Raw genomic sequence first — 19,495 nt, 5'->3', positions numbered from 1 at the left:
GTATTTAGAAAGGCTTTCTGTTCTAATTATGAAAATATTCAGTTCAACAGCAACATTCAAAATCGGAACAAAATGATTCCAAAAAAGTCAAATCTTTTGTTTTGGAAATAAAAATGCCCTTTAAAGTCGCAATAACCTGGAAATTTGAAGAACCGTTGTGCATGAAGCCTCCAATTTTTACCAGACTTTAACTTAATGTTTAATTTCTTTGGCTTTTTAATTAAAAATGCAAGCGGCTGAAATGAGGATTGGAAGCGGGATCCCAAAGGCGGGCCCACACGGCAGGACCAAAAGGGGCTGTCTGGTGACCCCGGTTCACACGTTTCTCTTAACGGCTTTCCTCGAGGCTTGCCGTGTCTCGCTAGGTGCGTTTTAACCATCAGGGTTTAAAGACGAGTCCGAGGGCCAGGAGGACCCAGAACACAAATGAACGTAAGCGACTCTGTCACAAGGACGTCTGCATTACGTTACCTGGCAGCCTCTCCTGGAATCCCTCTGGCTGCCGTAATTATCCTAATAATGACACACAATTTTCCCTTTTCTCAGTCTACTCGTTAATTACTGGCAGGTCAAGACCAGGGTTAAGGAAATAGAAGGGGAACCTGCTTTAGCGGGAGTGGGACATAAGCGATGGTGCTTCTGGCTCGGCGTGGCTCTGATAGGTTGCTGGTTCTACCCCCATGTCCACGTATCCTTGGGCGGGACATTGAAGCGGCATCCAGGTACTCCGCCATGTGGGAACAGTCATCCATCAGGTGGAAAGGCCTGCTGCGGGTCACACGGGGGCGACCGCCTTTTGTTGCATTGCATCATCTCATTAAAAAATAACACTAAGCGCCTTTCAATGCGCTCTGGATGAACAATAGCACATTTTTCCTGGGGAGTCCTGCTGATTTTATGGCGGGTACTAATCTTTACTGATGACCGTGACATTCGCTTGGCTTTTTGAATCCACTTTGTCTGAGCAGAACTGGACCTGTAGACTTGTAGAGGAAGTATGCAATAACCAATAAATACGCTTGGCTGGCTGCGTGAAAGGCTCATGTCTATTTTGCGTGAGGGGGGTGAGGTAAGATGAAATGACACACTCCCAACACCAGATATGATTGGAGGTAATTGTATTTTAATGTCCAGGAGGCCCGTTCCCACTTTGGCTTTGCTTTTTCCATGGTCAACATCTGGTGCGGAGAATGCCAACATGTGTTTCCACTGCACTGCTCCTCCTGCCTCCGTATGCCGCGTCAACACGGCAGTCGCCGCCGCTTTATTGTCGCCGTTAAGTGACATCATGTCAAAACATGACGCCGTCTTTGCCGTTTGTTTTCCCTTGTCGCTGTCGATTTAAAGCGGGGAACTGTTGTCAAATGCCGCGGTGTTGCGTGGAGTTCACGGGCGATGTTTTGAGTGGTCGTTCTGGGCTACGAGCCCCGGGTTTGAAATGGAGCGCCGTGCTTGTTTTTGCTAGCGGCTTCGGAGTCGGAGTGGCTTCAGTTGTGGCATCGGTGGAGGGAAGAAGATCTTAGGGTTCTTCTGTTCCTGTCAGCTTGCTACAGATGGGCTGCCCCAAACTATTAGACGGGTCTGACTTCCAAGCCCGGTCATCCGTGTGTCAGGACCCTAAGTCAGTCCTCTATCCAGCCCTCCACCACTTCGGGGTTCAGTTTTCTGGTCCAAAACAGTCTAGATTGATGACTATGACCTATCAGTCAAAATATCGAAAGTTTTATCTTTAATATTTTCTCACTGCCTTTGTTTTGTTGTTTTTGTCCTTCATTCATATTCATGAAGATGCATGGAGGTTTTGGGTGTAATCTGTTCTTAGAAGGCGCTATTGCTAACACGCTCGCCTGTGGTGATGGCCTTCTATTTTTTGGGTGGAAAAAAAAAGACCAAAAATCGTCCAATGCTGCATCACTTGCATCCATGCAGGGATGGACTCTAGCGATCCTTCTGGAGCTCATTCTGTGACTGACCACAACCAGGCGGTCCAACATAAACTCCTCTCGGCTCGGTCTTGGACTCTCTTCACAACATCTCATTTGCTTTTTCAAGACTTTTTCCTGTCTAGGCAAAGAAAAAAAACTAAAGCCCTTTAACAACGGGAATACAGACCCAAAGTCAGCGTTCAAATTCCGTGTCCCTCACAGCAAACACGGTGACGCTAGCATAGCCAATCCATCAGGATGAGGACCTGTCCAGCACCAAGCTTTCCCGTCTTCAGGTTCTTTGGCGGACTTCAGGTCAAAGCCCACTTTCAGTGTTTTTCCACAAGCACTCAGACGCGCTTCCGTGGACTCGACCTACAAACACGGCTCTTTCATGCATTCTTCTGCTTGAACGCTGAAACCTCCCCCACCCCTTCGTGAAATGGCCTCCATGTGTCTGTAGGTGTTGAATCTTCGGACGCTTTGGATGTTGGCTTTCCAAAGTGCTCCTTCATTTTCTGCCCACATTGGAAAAACAATAAAATCCTACATTTTTGTCATTACGGCTTCTTGTCATCATGCAGGAAAACTTCAGTCTGGAGTGAGATGGGGGCGGGGTTGAGTATCTGAAATGTATCTGGAATATACTTGCTAAATGGTGCCTGAACTAGTACTTACACGTTCCAATTTAGTCCAAAAACTATGCCTTGTTCTTTGAATGGACTTCCATGCCATCACATTCGATTAATTTTTGAGGTCACGTCACGTACCTTTCCAGGGTTTCATCACCAGCATTTCAGCTAGAAGTTCACTGTTGTGGAAAAACAAACGTTAAGCGGAACGACACCATGACAATGGCCTCCGGAATTGGGCAATGGTAGCGATACTTCCGTGAAATGAGGCCCCGATATCTGCTGTACTTTTACTGTGGTTTCATGGTTGTCTTGATGTTGGTCTTTCTATTGGTTTGTATTATGAAAGGCGACTGTCATGTAAAAATGGAATGAGGAGCAATTGCATTCTGTTACTATGGCTGTATTAATATTTAGTGGCTCCGCCCACCAGACGTTGGCTGCTGCTCGCCAGATCGGATCAGCATAGCGCCTCCCTGCCGTCATAACGTCTCCCGTCTTGGCTCACTGACCCGCGCGAGTCCGATGTAAATCACAAACGTAAATGGGCCCCAACTCGCTCCTTGTCGACTTGAGGTGTCAAAAGGAAAATAAGTTGGTAAATGTGTCCACTGATAACAAGCTTTGTTTTTCTTCCTCTCGGAAAAAAGACTAAAGTCTGGCAATAAAACGCTCGTCGCTTTCCAGAGAATGAGGTTCATGACCCAAACGCTTCTTGTTTGCATTCTAAATGTGTAGCTCTATAATCACGACGGCCACTTGCAATAAACCTTGTCAGTGGTCTTCCTAAATGGCATTGGGGGTTGCAGCTTTGATTTAAGCCATATGTCACAAACAGGATTTATATCTTGACACCATATGTGAGCGCATTCTTATACACGTGCAGACGGCTCCACTGGATCTGGTATTTCGGTTTACCTTCAAACTGCCACCAGGGGGCCCGGGGGACGCAATAAAAACATCCATGCTACTCCTGGACATCGGCCCGCTGTCAGTAGCTTGAGGAAAAACAAAGGCTAATCAGCACGTCTCTACACGGGCCGTCTGCTGGGCATTTAGGGGTCTGCCTGATACGTCGGTGCCCCCCCCCCCCAGCTGACCCAATTTTACCGCTTTCTTTGCCACTGCAGCCTCTCATCGCCAATTATTCTATTAGGCCGGCCCACCACTGTCTTGTCCTGATGTCTTTGCTGGTTTCCACTCCACTCCAATTCAAAGACCTTGAGGAAACCATTATCTAGGAGGAAAACCATTAGGTGTCAGCCTGGATGACGTGCTAATGGCGATGGCAAAGTGGCACAAACCAGAGACTCTCTTTGTCCCCGAAGGGCTCTTTTTCCTGTTTTTGTACTCCAATGACACGCTGAACTCCTGTCCCGTAATGGGACTCCGTTTGAACTGGCGATGTGTACGACATCCTCAGTTTCATGACATTTCAACACGGTATTAACTCCCCATGCTTGTGTTTTTCTTTGGCTTTTTCAGGCTTTTTGTCAGAGCTAATGCTCATGCTTGTTGATTGAAGGGCCCAAAGAGAACCAGGACATTTGGTCACCATAGTGACTTTTTTCAAAGCGGCACCGCCAAATCCTCCCATTTGACCTCTAACGAGTCATGACAGAAAATGATCATGCTGAGACCAATCCATGTTGGACAACAAGTGGATGGAAACTTGCAAATCAGTGTCTGCTTGGGCGGCCGGACTTGATGTGCAACCCAGAACTCAGCAGGCCGGGGCGGGCAGATCCAGCACTTTAGCCTCAAAGGTAAACGCACGCGAGAGAAAACGTGCCAATCCAGTTCTACTTCATGCTTCATGCAGCAGGAAGGTCAGGAGGATACGTTGTTGGTCTTAGACTAGCTGCCTTACAAATAAGATGGAAGTTGGCTAAAAAGGGGATTAAGACGGGATTAACGGAGCATGAAAGCGTCCGGTCTTCATATTGATTGGTGGGTGTAATACGTGTTTGACAGACTTTGGACCGGGTCTGTTCAAGTTTCGCCTTGGGGCCATAAACCGGTGTAATGAAAGGATACCGTAGAGACTCCCCCTTGTTTTCAAGAACAGAGAGGTGGTGATGATGTGGGGGTCTCCCCCCTTGATCAAATATTGATCTTGGCAAGGGGCTCATCAGAATACTTCTGTTGCTTTCTTGGTTATGAAAGTGTTTCCTAATTTGGTCTATTCTTGGTTAAATGCTCTTCTGCTCCTTCTGTCCCGTGTCTGCATACTTGGCTTGGTTTGCAGTCTCTCCAAAATGTGAACACATGTTTGATTCCATATGACATAACTATTGCCACTCCAACCCAGGTAGGATGGTCTATGCCCCCCCCATCGATCACTCACAAATATTTTGGAAAAAGATGAACTGGTGCCCCTATGCTATTTATTACACATGTTGGATTGACTTGAAATTTCTCCCACAGCCCCATGCACTCTACTGAATGGAGAAAGTAACCCACACTGGCAGGACATGACACGGCTTGAAGGTTGTCGGTTATTCCTGGTCTGTCTCCGTCGTGGCCTGGACTGGCCTGGGAAGGATTTGGGTACCCGGCCAGCCAATGACTTGACTGATGTGGTCCCGGTCGGACATGGCAATGACAATTACAGTAGCGTTGGTCCTGCTGCTCGTACGGCGAACAAAACTGCATCCAAGTCCGTCTCGCTCAAAGAATCGTTCATATTTTCTCAACAAATCACAAGGTATCTTCTCCATGGAGGTACACTTCTTTCTGGGGTGACAGTCGTATAAAAACGGGGTGTTTTTGTGTCTGGTTGTTTTGGTCAGCCATGTCTGATTGCACCATCTATTCTTCTGTACCTCGCGTCTACTAAATGAATCATGGGAATCATGCGATCAGCACCTACTGAACATTTGGAACGTTAACGCGGAACACGCTCCAGGATGGACTAGACCAACATCAGGTCCTTTTTGTTTTTTGTCCCAGTCGTGTCCTCAATGTCCTCTCATGAGTTCAAAACTCCTTCCCCCCTTTGCAAGCCAAACATCATCCAGCGGCGTAGCGGGTGTGCGCCGTTTCTCCCTTCCAGCCGAGGCTGAGGTGAAAGCGGAGTCCTGGCAGCTTTTCTTTTCAGCCTGTTGGATGTGGTTTTATGATTTGGACTTGGCCCCTTCCTACCAGTGTGAAACCCTAGAAGCACCACATGCTTTTGTAATGCTACTGAGGTGGAAGCGGCGGGCGGGCGGGTGGGCAGAGGCGGGGCGGGGCGGCCAGTTGTTGGGCTACGTTCTTGCTAGTTTTCTCTCCGTATCGCAGTGATGCAATGTCTGTAACATCAGTTGCCAAAAATGAGCTGGGAGTATTGCTTGGACGCTGGAGACGGCGCTGGCCAAGTGATGAGAAGAAAGCTCATCCTGGACGGATTCAAAATGTCTCCCATGATGCCATGGGTTGGCTTCATCTCCAAAGCACCGCTTAGACGACATGTCCGACATGTTAGCACAGCGATACACCTCAGACTTCATGGAGGAAAATATCTACATCTGCTGCCATGTTTATGCTAAGGCAGAACGTTCGAATCCGCAGCCGTCTCTCCCAATTCAACGAGCGCGTTTCCATCGTGTTCTGGTCTGCATTCCAGCAGATATAAAACATTTGGATATGATCACAGCCTGGCCTGATTGCTGCGCTGTTATCGTCGTTATCACCACACTATTCCATTTGTTCACGGAGCCGTAAAAGATCCTTGGAATTTCCTGGACGCCGTTGTTGTAAAGCATCATCTCTGTCTGCACGTCAGACTGATGAAGGAAACAGGAGCGTCATTATGAAGCTGTGGTACTTGGAAGCGGCGCAGGGTCCCGCCTAAACAGGTCTTCCATGCCCGATTGGCCCATTTGTCCCTGGTGGTGTAATGGTACGGCTGCTCCCTTTTCTAAGGGATGGAACCCCCACTGCTCTTCCCTGCACCCCAACGTATTTATACTCTGCCATAAAGTATATTGGTTAAGATTGTAACTGACTATAGGGATGTTATTTCATGTCTAGAGGGCTCTAATGTTAAATCTATTTAGACAGTAGTAAGATTGTAACACTGACTATAGGGGTGTTATTTTGTGTATAGACAGCTCTAATAGTAAACGTATTTATAAGGTAGTAAGGTTGTAACTGACTATAGGGGTGTTATTTCATGCCTAGAGGGCTCTAATGTTAAACGTATTTATAAGGTAGTAAGGTTGTAACTGACTATAGGGGTGTTATTTCATGTCTAGAGGGCTCTAATGTTAAACATATTTAAAAGGTACTGAGATTGTTACGCTGACTATAGGGGTGTTATGTCATGTACAGGGGACTCTAATGTTAAACGTATTTATAAGGTAGTAAGGTTGTAACTGACTATAGGGGTGTTATTTCATGTCTAGAGGGCTCTAATGTTAAACATATTTAAAAGGTACTGAGATTGTTACGCTGACTATAGGGGTGTTATGTCATGTACAGGGGGCTCTAATGTTAAACGTATTTATGAGGTAGTAAGGTTGTAATGGTGACTATAGGGGTGTTATGTCATGTCTAGAGGGCTCTAATGTTAAACATATTTAAAAGGTAGTGAGATTGTTACGCTGACTATAGGGGTGTTATGTCATGTACAGGGGGCTCTAATGTTAAACGTATTTATAAGGTAGTAAGGTTGTAATGGTGACTATAGGGGTGTTATGTCATGTCTAGAGGGCTCTAATGTTAAACATATTTAAAAGGTAGTGCGATTGTTACGCTGACTATAGGGGTGTTATGTCATGTCTAGAGGGCTCTAATGTTAAACATATTTAGAAGGTAGTGAGATTGTAATGCTGACTATAGGGGTGTTATGTCATGTGTAGAGGGCTCTAATGTTAAAAGTATTTAAAAGGTAGTAAACAGGTTTTCTATGCTCCTGACTGTAAAATATTCCCTTTCCACATGCTTGTGCCAATGTGGCTGTCGGCGGCCCTGCTAGCACCCCCTAAACGGTGTCCAACCCTAATGGTTGTGAAGATGATGTTTCAAGTCGTACTTACGATGTCGCCCCTTGTGTGTACTTAGCACGGTGATGTTGCCACACACGAGGCCGAGAAGCAGCGTTTCCACTGTGGTAAAGATAATACTCCTTGGCTGGGGGTGCTGGGGGGGTTGAGGGTGGTGAACGAGTAGATAAACCACACCGTAAGTGACACGGACAACATAAGCCCCCGCTTCAAGTGCAGTGGAACAAGGTTTGCTCTAATGTTGAGCGTGTAATGTTATATTTTTACAGATACCCAAGCTCCTGTACAAACCTCATTATCCTGCTGCTGTCAATTACTGCTTGCTTTGGAAGCGTATAGGTGCCTGGTGCCTACGTGCCTACGTGCCTATGTGCCTAGGTGCCTTGTGCCGTGGCAAGCCATGCTGAACTCTTTCAATCACATTTAAGGAAATGATGAAGGCCATGCCGTTCCATCCTGAACTTGTTGGTTGTAGAAGAACTTGGTGAGGAAGAGGAGGAGGAAGAGTGGCCCTAAACCAGACTGGTGACCCCTGCTGGTAAATGGTCTCGGGTGTTGAAACCATGGCAATGAGATCATGCTTACCTCACACACTGCTTGCCCGGTGTGCTGTTAAACTTGGCGCCATCTAAGCTATACATTTAAAAAATAGACCCACCGAGGACGCATGGCACGTTTGGAGAGATGACGCACGGCTCCAGAAGCCCCAGGTGGCCGGGGCCTGGACCCTCAAGGACCAGCAGCTCTCCAAAACCTGAGGGAAATGGATGGAGCAGGCATATTTAGTGTGAACATTGACTGCACCTCGTCTTTTACGCCTTCATGCTGATGGAATGAACAATTAGCACGTTGGCGTCGCATACGGCTTTACAAGGTGCCAAAGCCTTGGAATCCACTTAGTGCTTCCTCGTATTGGAGGGATCTGGTCTACAAGGTCGAGGAATGGGGTTGAATGGGGAATTTCACTCCGTTACAAACGGTAGTTGGTTTTACTAGAACAGGTGAAAATGGCGTCTGATTGTAGAGATTAAAGAACAGACTCAGTCCTGAGAAGTACCTCATCACAGATGAGCTGTTTTTTTTTTTTAACAAAAGTTTAAAGTTGTAAAAAAAAATAAATAAATGGGGGGGAAAAAGAGGCCCGTGTTTTTCAGGCATTCAAACACCAAACCTGCTCTTTTAAACTAAAATGAGGCAGTTTGGTCCCATTATTTCTATCTATGGAAACCCTCATTATTACGTCCAACACAATTAGGAAAAAATTCAAAGTTACTCAACAGGACCATCCGACTTTAGGATGATTTTGAATTGCTTTGTAGCGACGTGAAGGCAGTAGAGCCGCTTTAGGCCCTTGGAAACGTTGGCGCTCCGGCAGCTAAAAGGCCATCATTCATGGTGTTATTTAGTGTACATCTGGGCCGTCTCCATAACCTTAGAATGACAGCCCTGCTCGTGTTGACCTCCTCTTGTCCAGGAGGGAAAACCACTGCTGACGTTCCCACTGGAGATGATTGGTGATGGACCCACTCGCGCACTTGCTTGGCATGAGTGGCTTTTAGAGGAAAATGTTGACGTGATTCACTTCCTGAATGTGCTGAGCATCTTCTGCAGATCTCATTTCAAACCCCCCCACCCCCCACCCCCCCACACTTGTCGTACTAGTGTTCTTTTGTAAATGATGATGTGCTTTTTACATTACAGTCTTCCTAACTCTTTGTCCAGACTAAACCTGGTTTGGTAAATAGACCAGACTTCATCTTCCCCAACTTTCATTTCATTTACTTCATCTCCTGTTTTATTCTATGAACTTTTTACTATTAAAATAAACAATGCATATGGGAAACATTTTCTTAGCTACACAACAATCCCCCAAATAAGTCTTTATAGCTATAACACCACCCCCACCATCAACATGGTCCGTATGACCGTATGTTCTTAAACCTTCCAGGCTGGCTTTGATACGGTCGCCCATGGAGACGTGGGGCACAACCCTTGGCCCTCACCCAGAGGCCCGACACGACCCACGTGGACGCCTTTGACACTTGCTGCTGTTTCTAAGTATGCCTAAAGAATTACCCGTCTTTGGCGCTCGGGTGCCCAAACCCAAGCAGCCGTCGCAGCAACCCTTGGAAAAGTCCAATAAGCCATTTTAGTCGGGGGCTAAACATCTTGGTTCCAGGCCAAGTTTACAGATATTTTCCACTAATTCTTTTCTGTACCACAGAACAGATGTCAAAGCCAGTCATGCTGGTTTTCGTTGGTCCAGGACCCAAGACGCTGTTTTCTGTCTTCCCTGTTTTTCACCGGTTGACACATTAAATGTTATCTTATGACCAGCTCATCTGGTCTGCTGCTGTTTTTCTCACTCGGGTCCTCTCTGGCATCCTCCCTGCCACAGCTGGACGCGTCTATTCTTCTTCAGGGGTCACCACAGCATCAAGGCTTTTTCACGCCGGGTGCCCTTCCTCATGCCACCTTGACCAGAGCGGTCTTAGACCAACAGATGACTTCCAGGCAATGTTAGACCTCGAAAACCCCTGGGGAGCACCACAATGTTGGACTTTGAAAGCCCCCGCCTGACCCCCGCCAGTGTGGTTGAGCACTTGTGTCAAACATGTCCAGTGGGCGGTAAAGGTTTTATAGACTTCTCACCTCTGACCCTTTTCAGCTGCTCCTGCACCAGGCCGAGTGCGAGTTCACCTTTGACCCCAACAAAGCCACCAGAGACGCTGCCTCACGCTCCCGCCACGTGCTGCCACTTCCTGTTTACCGCTTTCTTCCTTACAAGCGAGGCTATGTCGGACCTTAACCCTGAAGGCACCATGACCGGGACGGTAAGACAACTATCAGGTAGTGTACTTATACAGTACTATATTACAGTACAGTACTATATTACAGTACAGTACTATATTACCTATAAACTACAATAGATACAAAGACTGGCAAGGCCCAGCAGGCTGCTTGCCAGCAGTGACTCAGTCCGCCTGAGATTGAGGTAATCACTCCACTGACTCTTTACCCCCCCCCCCCCCCCATTCCTCCGCCTCCTCCGGCAGGCCTAAGAGGAACCAGGAGAGCCACTGAGTGGAGAACCATTTCATCTGTAAACATCTTTTCAGTAGTAAGTGAGCCAAAGTGCAGATGACAACACCCGTTTTCTACTGAAAGCAGTTCTGTCACTACACGCTTTAACGAAACCATCTCCAGCTTGGGGGGGGGGGGTGTCCGTCGTTAACAGGACACACAGACAACCTGTGGAGGTCACAGCGTCCTTGGCACAAGGAGAATGCAGAACGTCAGCGTGCAGCCCAGACCTGGTATCTGCGTACCGTAGTACCTTGGTTGTCGTCATTCCAAAATGTACCACAAAAACCACAACCTGCTTTGCTTGGGTCCTCCATTTCCCCGAGTCAGGTAGCTGCTTACACACGGGATCACACGGGATCACACGGGATCTCCATGTGGACACGAATGGAAAGTAAAGATGGAAGTAAATCCACCGTCCTGATGTGAGCTTGGTCAGCGTTGGGTTATTACATGGAGATCTGAATCCCGTGCGTATGTCAGACTGTTTAACCAGATCAGCATTGAAAGCAGCCGTCACAGCTACTGTTCAAACCCCCACGGCCCCCCCGCCCCCCGGCTGCGTGGACGTCTGTAACTCACAGTGAGCTGGTGTTGACAGGACCGGGCCTTGCATTGGTAACGGATCTCCGAACGTTGGCCCCGAGGTCTCCTGCCTCTGCTTCCTCCCCTCCTCGGCACGCTCTCTGAATTTGGCCACATTATATCCCGCCATGACACATGTGGCGGACACGCATGTCCGAGTGGGGAGCTAACAGGAATTTAGCTTCGGGGTGCCCATGCAAAATGTGTGTCATAAATATAGCATGTACGGCAGGCCTTGTGGTGCAGGAAGTCAAGTATATTCCAGACATGTTATGGTGTACAGTATTCCACGGAGGGCAGAGTGGGAGTTGTGTGTGACAGCGCTGTGATGTGGACACGCTCAAATTACAAGGCAGGGAAGTCGACCACGAGGGAAATTAAGTTGTTTGTGTTCGGGCTTATTGCATGCAACAGAAACCATGCGCCCCGTCTCGAGGCCTCGGCCGACGTTCAAGCACCATTTAGGAGGTACATTCACTTATCACTGGCAGGTCTCGTGATAAATGAGGGATTACTGTATGTCATCCCTCGCTATTGCCTTATAATAAATAGATTGGTCAGGTGGTGCGTATTATCCTTGGTAGCAGTGGCAGACAGCATGGAGGCTGGCTAGGGAGCCACCACAGCCTCGCATTCCATGTGGAAATGGTACATTTTTGACTGCTTTGTCCTCCCTCACTCGGTTTGAGACAAATTCGCTCTCTATGCTAGTGGCGGTCGTCTGTTATGTCCCTGAGCGATGTGATGTAAACAAAGAATAGGAGTATAAATGTGACTATAGGGGTGTTATTTTGTGTCTACAGGGCTCTAATGTTAAAAACTGTATTTACATTTAAGTACATTACATTTAATATCAACTTTTAATATCAAATTCACTTAGTGTGGTCAAATCTGGACCCAATAAAGGAGGGAGTGTAAAGTGGGAATAGAAGGGAAACGAGTGTATGCATCCATGCAAATTTCCTCCTTGCAGTTGCAAGGATCATGGAATTGTAAAACTGGTAAAAGGATCGCGGCTTTATAAGTGGCGGATGAATTGAGCCAAGAACATCAAATGAGCATGTTTTGGTCCTTGAGGCCTCGGGATTGATGAAACAGGCTACTGTACTCCTTCAGTTCTTCACTAGAGTCAAATGTTCTTACACGGCCAATTACCATAAAACCTTCACACTTGAGGCCTGACGTTGCTCATGAGCGGACCGCTTGCCCAACACGCCATCCTACGCCATTACCTTGACATTCTTTCCACATCCTTTCTCTCCGCTTCTCCGTCTAAAAGCCCTCTGGGTTAGCACAGCTGTTAGCACCGCTGTGCAAAGACGACACCGGTACTGGTCACGTTTGTTTTGGCCTTTCCAGGTCATGATGGAGCTGACGGGTGTTACTGATTGAGGGGCTCATGTCGGGGATTATATAAAAACTAGCCGGGCCAAAATGTCTGTTCTTTCCATTTGCTGAGGAACGCTATCTTCGGATCTGACGGCCGTTACACCAGAATAAGCCTGGAGATTTGTAGGATTTTTCTAAATAATTTCTCTGATGTTCCTCCTTTGTGTGACAGGAGGACAATCCAAGGAAGAACATCTCGATGGAGATGTTCCATGCAATCATCCTTTCTCCTCCACACTCGTGTGAACGAATGTCATGTTTCAAATCTCCTCCATGGCATTCTGCTCATCCGCAAGCAAGCATTCCGAGGAAGCCATTCCCAGATCATTTCCTCTTTTGGCTTGTGGATTTTGGGTGGTGGCACTGGTAACTTCCACAAGCTTGTTGCAGATCCCAAACACACCCCCGAGCAGAAGGATCGTCCGTTCTCCAGTTGACCGGATAATAACACACCAGTACACGCAGCGTGTAGTATTATACCACCATTATACCACCAGTACACCACCAGTACACGCAGGAACCTGGCCTGCCCTCAAACCGCCTTGACCTTACCGTTGAAGTACGGTGCTCCTCCAGGGAGAGCTGAAGATGTTGTTTTTGCTTTACATCTCTTTCAGGCCTCCATGATGACATCATAGATGGGGGGGTTGACACCTCCCTCCCTCCCTCCCCAGCTTGAGGTTGATGCCCCGCAGATGCTCGGGACGGCCCACTGACGGCTCATCTTCTCCAGCCTCCAGCGGGGTGTCCAAAGCCTGTCATTCAAAGTCAAAATGTTAAGAACGCAAGTTTTCTTTTGACAAAACATTTTAGTAACAAAGTAGAATTTCCCTCTGAAACGAAGTTCCATCTGGGAAATTCTCTCATGGAATTTTTTATGATAGTCAAATGATGAGGGATAGTCATAGGAGAAACTTGACAAGATGAAAGAAGAATAAAGTCCAAATATTGACAGTAAAAGAAAAATACAGTAAAAAAAAAATATCAAGTGAAGCAAAGCTGGCCTTGCTGGAAAAAGTTAGGACACCCCTGACCTAGAACTTTTTTATGGAGAGCAACAATTCGTTTTTTCCATTTCAGTGACAACACTTCCGGCTTGTCTGACTTCCTGTACTCATCCATGTTGGTACTCCAGTACTCCCGAGTACTTCTCCATGATGTCCATGTTCAGGATGCTCCAGGGTGGTGATGAGGTAAGTGCTGATCCTCCTCAAGTCCATTTCTCAACACCTTTGCAGCCTTCAGCACTCGTGCACTGATTGTCTTTTGTAGATGATGGAAGGACCCGCGGACAGCAGACTTTATACCCTGTTGTTTTTGTGGAGGAGGATGGGAGGGGGAGCAGACAGATCAGATCATCTCAGGCAAGGCTGACAAGGGATTAGGTAAGAGATGTTGGATGAAAGGCTGAAGTACCCCAAAATATAAGGAACCATAATTCAAGAAGTCTGAAGATGCAGTGTTTTGTTTTCGAAGCGTATGCCTTCGCACCAAACGCCACATGACCAGAAACACTATCTGCTGCCCGTGTGTGTGTGTGTGTGTGTGTGTGTGTGTGAGATGAGGTCACCCCTCGCACACCTTCCCCCCCCCCCCAGCCCAGCGGCCATGCACATGAAACCAATTAACTGCTCAGTGCTGCTGTGAAATGACAGCTGGGGCGGGAGGGAGGGGTTGATGGTTTTCCCAGCCCGTGCCGGCCCCCGCGCCTGCTCTCTTGCAGCCGGCAGCTCCGAGGGCAAGGTTCGGGTCCCCGACACGCCGGGGTATGACCTGAGACCTGATGGGACTCGGCAGTGGGAGCGCAGAGAAAGGAAAGCTGAGAAGTAGCGAACGGAGAAGGGAGCGGTCACGCTGCTCTTTGGGGCCCAGGCACGAGTGGCACCGCTTCCTAATCCAATTAAAGCCAAAATAACAGGGAACGTGTTGGATGCCGTCCTGATAAATGTGCATCCAATTACCCAGACAAGGATGAAACTGTCCTATCTAAAGTATACGTCTTCTAGCTTAGCTTATTATTACGCTGACATGCAGATGTTGCCTTTTTGTCATCGTTCCGTACCTTAAGTCCCTCTTATGCCCGCAATCCCTGAGTAGGTTTGCCCATAAATGTTTTCCCTTTTAAGTCTGGAAGCCTTTTAAGTCCATCCATCCATTTTCCTCCGCTTATCCGGGTCACAGGGAGCAAAAAGACCAGACTCCTCCTGCTCGGTCAAGTCGCCAGGCTGGACCAGTCCCAAACGTCAACTGGCATGCAGGTCCGCTTGGATTGAACTCCGGGACCGCAGGGACGCTCAACTTTAGTGTTCCCGCTGTACGCCGTCTTTTAGCGCTAAATCAGCAGCTCAACAGATGCACGTGATGGATAGATGGTATCAATCATTGGCGTGCATTCAACCCAACACGATACAACGGGGTCCAAATACGTCGTAAAACACGTAAACATGCCAAGAGGTTTTCTATTTCTAGAATACGTGTAAGACCTGCTTAGCTTTGATGCTTTTTCCAAATATGTCGACTTTCTTCTCGTAATTAGGACTTATTACCATAATGACTTTATTCCCAGAGTGACTTTCCCAACCTAATTTTCCCCAAAATCCCAATTTTTCTTTATCAAAATATGAAAATAATTTTAGCATTTTTAGCTCAATGCTACTAAAAGTACTTTTTTCTCAAAATTATGGGTTTATAGCCATGACAAAACATGAAATGACCACTCCTTAGAATACAGCTTTTTTCAATATTTTCATTTTATTCTCGTAAAATTTTTATTAGTTTTATTTCTGCTATAGATTTTAACATTTTCTACTTGAACTTCTTGGAGTTCACAATTGTGGCATTTCACATAATATCAGACTTGAAATCCTTGTAATATACTATAATACTGTTTTTTTTTTTCCATACTACTACAGCTTAAAAGAAAAACTGTTTCAACTACTTGTTTTTTTAATGTTCTACCCACTTGAACTTTTCAAATCCTTTTCAGCAACCAATTTTCCCCCAAATACTTTATTTCTGTATTTCATTTTACATAAAAAATCAATTCAATATGTTTTTCACTGTTTAACTTGATGCGATTATTGAGATTATTTTTCCTCAATATTTGGGCTCCATCCTTGTAAAAGCTGAGCGACAGCCGCGGGCCGAGTGGTCGGCGGGCCGCGCTTGAATGTAATAAAAATGGCGGGCGGCTTTGGTGCAGGTTAAGAACTGAAATGTGAGCCAAGGCGTCAGTATGAAGTTGCAGTACTACACTGGTCACTGGAATGTACACCCCAGCAGTACGCCTCGCAGTGCTTGCCTGCCTGATACTTGCTAGCCGGGGGCTGTGCCGATACGAAGATAATGGAATCATCCTAATCTGCTCTTCGCGGCCCTCAGCGAGCTGCTTTCATAGGAAGGTTCCAAGGTCGTGCAGCGGTTCCCCTGTGGTGTATCTGCTGCCACATGGCGGTAACTTTAGTTGACTGACATTAGCGAGCGCTGACCAGGGCCTCCTTGTAATCCACTTAGCTGTCATTAGCCGGCGGCTCGGCCGGCCCAGCTGGACATCGGACTGCATTCCTTTTGTGTGCTGTATGGCTGGAGATGGAGAAACAGTGTTTTGCATGTGTTGGATCAGACCTTCCACAGAGATGTTCCGATGGCAGCCCGGATGGAAAGCCATTATCCTGAGACCCTTTCAGAAACGGGATGCCACATTTTTCTCCCTTCTGTGGCTAATAACTCATTTAAAGCCAGTCAAATTAGGGTGACCATATTTCAAGGCATGTTCATATTTCAAACGATTCTTGAGTCCAGCATCTGTAACTCTAGCGTGGCTTCACGTGCCATAAATCTTCAGATCCACAATGCCCCACGCTGGACCATCCCTATCTCCTCATCTGTCAATCAGCAGAAGCCGTAGCCCAGCTTGACTCGCTTCAAGGAAGGACGAGGAAATAGTGAAGTGGAAGGAGATTTGTTATCTTAAATCACTCACAGCAGGGGGCAGACTTTTATGGGACTGCATGAAGATTTATGACCACGTCCCCCTTTTGGTAGCATGTTATCCTGGAGTGCAACGCCGTCTTACATTTGGCTTATTTACTACCTTTGACGAGTACTATTAGTAGTAGTAGCAGTAGTTCAACCATTCAACTTCATGTATTAAGGAGTGAACCATCCAAAAATCACAACTTTTGTTTCCTCTTAAGTACTTTAAAAAGTAACATTTGCTGTTTTTATTCCAGCTGTACGTACTAAAGTCCCATTTGTCCTCATTAATTTATTCTGGTATTGTTTAGTAATGTCTGGTACATGTCTTCCTATAATTTGGACTTCATTCTCACATTAAAACTGCAACTTAGTTTTCCAAAAATTACAAATTATTTCATATTCCAACTAAGGTAGAAAATACCTTAAGTTCTAATAGTTCTGGTTTATGCTACTAAATAGCATATTATAATAATGACAATATTTTTTAATCTGCTTGATGCTACTGAAATCGTATTACTTTCCTTTTTATTTTAATAATTGTAAAATGTCATTTTAATGTTTTCAGTTTCTATGTCTGGCTGATCTATCAATACAATGTCAGCCTTGTCCGCCACTGCAGTGCAAGCTGGGATATGAGGTCATGCCGTCATCACTTTGGGGTCCGAAGCGGCCAAGTGATGACAAGATAAAAGACGGCGTCAACGCCTCTGATGAAGCCTCGTCAGACGCGGCTCGTTAGTAATGGGAGCGCCCGGCCAGCAGGACTCCCTTGTAGAGCAATTAGGGTCCAATAAAAACATGGGATGGGATGGGGGGGGGCACAGACAACCAGGAATGTGATGTAATGAAAGAACACAAAAGAAACTCCAAGTTCGTCACAATAAGAACAAGCCATCATAATCCAAATATGAAAAGTGGAAATTCTTTTTCCAGAATGTTCCTTCTTTGGAATGCCAATGTTGAGTGGATCTCGCCTCATCCTTTTTATGGATTGTGGGCATACAGTAATCCCTCTCCACTTCCATCCAATATATGAATATAATATATATGAATATGTATCATGCTATCATGGAGATGACAAAGCTTTGCACTGTTTTCCCTAAATATTTAAACTATTTTTCCCATGAGATGACTTTTTCCACAACCTTATTGTTTTCATATTCCAACTTTTAAACAAGTTAAGCTTTATGCTACTAAAATGACACAATTTTATGTTTTTTTTTCAGTGTTTTCCTGAAATTAAATTAAAATTGTGGACTTTATTCCCGGAATGTTTTGACCTTATTCCCCAACTAAATGGGAGTCGGGGTGTAAAGGGGACTATAGGGGTGTTATTTTATGTCTCGGGGCTCTAATGTTCCAAAACCTATTCAAACAGGTTTTCCATGCCCTACTACAATATTCCTACTTTGGGAAATGCCTTATCAGGGTGTGCCTGGAAGCAATTAGCTGCCTTAAAGCCAACGTGGTCTCCTGCTGTTATCCTAATTAGGAGGAGAGGGTGAGAGAAAGTGGTGGAAAGACAAAGGAGGGCGGGGGAGTGCGGGGGGGGGGGATAAATGGTTTCTTCCCTCGGCTTGAGTGAGCGTTCTCACCTTTTCCTGACCTTCCATGCAACTTCCTCCTCACTGCACCCCCGCCCCGCTATCCACTCAGCCATCAAAGTGAGCGCTGTGGAAAAGGGAAATGTGAAGGTTGGACAACCTGAATTGGAGTGACGAGTGGTGGGGGTGGGATGGAGGGGGGGGGGCGTTGTGGACATCCTGTAAGGCCTTGCATCTTGTATTCATTCACCAAAGTACATCACATCTTTAATTGAGCGGAGGACTCCCTTCGATATTGTTGAAATCAAACGCAGATGGCCCCGCAGCGAGACCACGGACTGGAATGTTCTTCTTTCCAGCGATGCCATTTCCAAGATGAACGGTGTCAGCTCTGTTTACCCAAGCCCGCGTCTCAGACGGAGACGCCGTGGGGCGGCCCAAAGATGGACCAGGTGGCTTTCTCCAACGTTCAGACCTTGTAAAGCTTGACAAGAATGCCACTCCGGGGTGACATGTTCACGCATCAACACGGTGACCATGTGATGGCCGAGAGCCACGTGCCCCCCCCACTCAGCACCTCTAGCACTCGAACGCAACACAAGCATTAGTCTTATTTTCTCCTATTATATCTACTCCATAGATAATAGGAGTGTAAAGGCGACTATAGGGGTGTTGTTTTGTCTAGAGGGCTCTAGTGTACTATAGTTGAACAGGTTTTTTATGCTCTAACTACCAAAGTATTCCATGTATAGATGAAATATTAAATGACGTTTGTCCATCAGGTCCCCCCAGCAGGTCCCGATGGTTTCCCAGGCCAGTTGAGATGGTCTCTACGTGTCCTGGGTCTTCCAGAGGCTGAAACCTCCCCAGGAAGGCTTCCTTGATCCCCGAGCCACTCCATCGGGCCCCTCTCTGCGCGGAGGAGCAGCGGTTCTACTGAGTTTGCCACCCACCGTATCTCCAAGGGACAGCCCTGACGCTTGCAGCCGCCATCTTGACCACGGGTGAGGGTAGGAACACAGACTGACTGATGAATCGAGAACTTTGCCTTTCAGCTCTGCTCTGCCGCACCAATCTGGATGTCCATCAGCCGCTCCAGCCTACCCTCACTCATGAAGACCCCGAGGTACTTCATCAGCGCTTCTGACCCGGAGACGGCACCCCGCCCTTTTCTGGACTGGGATTTGAGGTGCTGATTCTCAATACATGGTTTTAGAAATGAGGGCCGTTTCTTGCGGCGGTTCCTGTTTCCTGCAGTGGAAAAGGGCTTTTAGATCTCCAGCAAGGCTTTGAAATAAAGAAAATATGTTGAATAGAATATTGAAATGTGAACAGATCCAATCCAGTATAAACTCCTAGCAACCCTGCAA

At 46.7% G+C, this 19,495-nt stretch overlaps 2 long non-coding RNA genes across 2 annotated transcripts; both read left to right on the top strand.

Annotated features, from left to right (window-relative positions):
* The first annotated feature begins 10,220 nt into the window (after positions 1 to 10,220).
* On the top strand, positions 10,221 to 12,841 carry LOC144898457 (uncharacterized). Its single transcript, XR_013627330.1, has 3 exons — positions 10,221 to 10,379; positions 10,602 to 10,666; positions 12,776 to 12,841. It is a non-coding gene; the product is annotated as an uncharacterized LOC144898457 (long non-coding RNA).
* A 546-nt stretch (positions 12,842 to 13,387) lies between these two features.
* On the top strand, positions 13,388 to 19,022 carry LOC144898456 (uncharacterized). Its single transcript, XR_013627329.1, has 3 exons — positions 13,388 to 13,796; positions 13,876 to 13,988; positions 18,440 to 19,022. It is a non-coding gene; the product is annotated as an uncharacterized LOC144898456 (long non-coding RNA).
* Positions 19,023 to 19,495: the final 473 nt, after the last annotated feature.

The sequence above is a fragment of the Doryrhamphus excisus genome, linkage group LG5 (genome assembly GCF_037039965.1).
Source record: "Doryrhamphus excisus strain RoL-2023G ecotype Guam linkage group LG5, RoL_Dexc_Guam_v1.1, whole genome shotgun sequence".
Classification (NCBI taxonomy): Eukaryota; Metazoa; Chordata; class Actinopteri; order Syngnathiformes; family Syngnathidae; genus Doryrhamphus; species Doryrhamphus excisus.
Note: the sequence above shows the minus strand (reverse complement) of the source record. Positions and strands in the feature narration are given on the sequence as shown.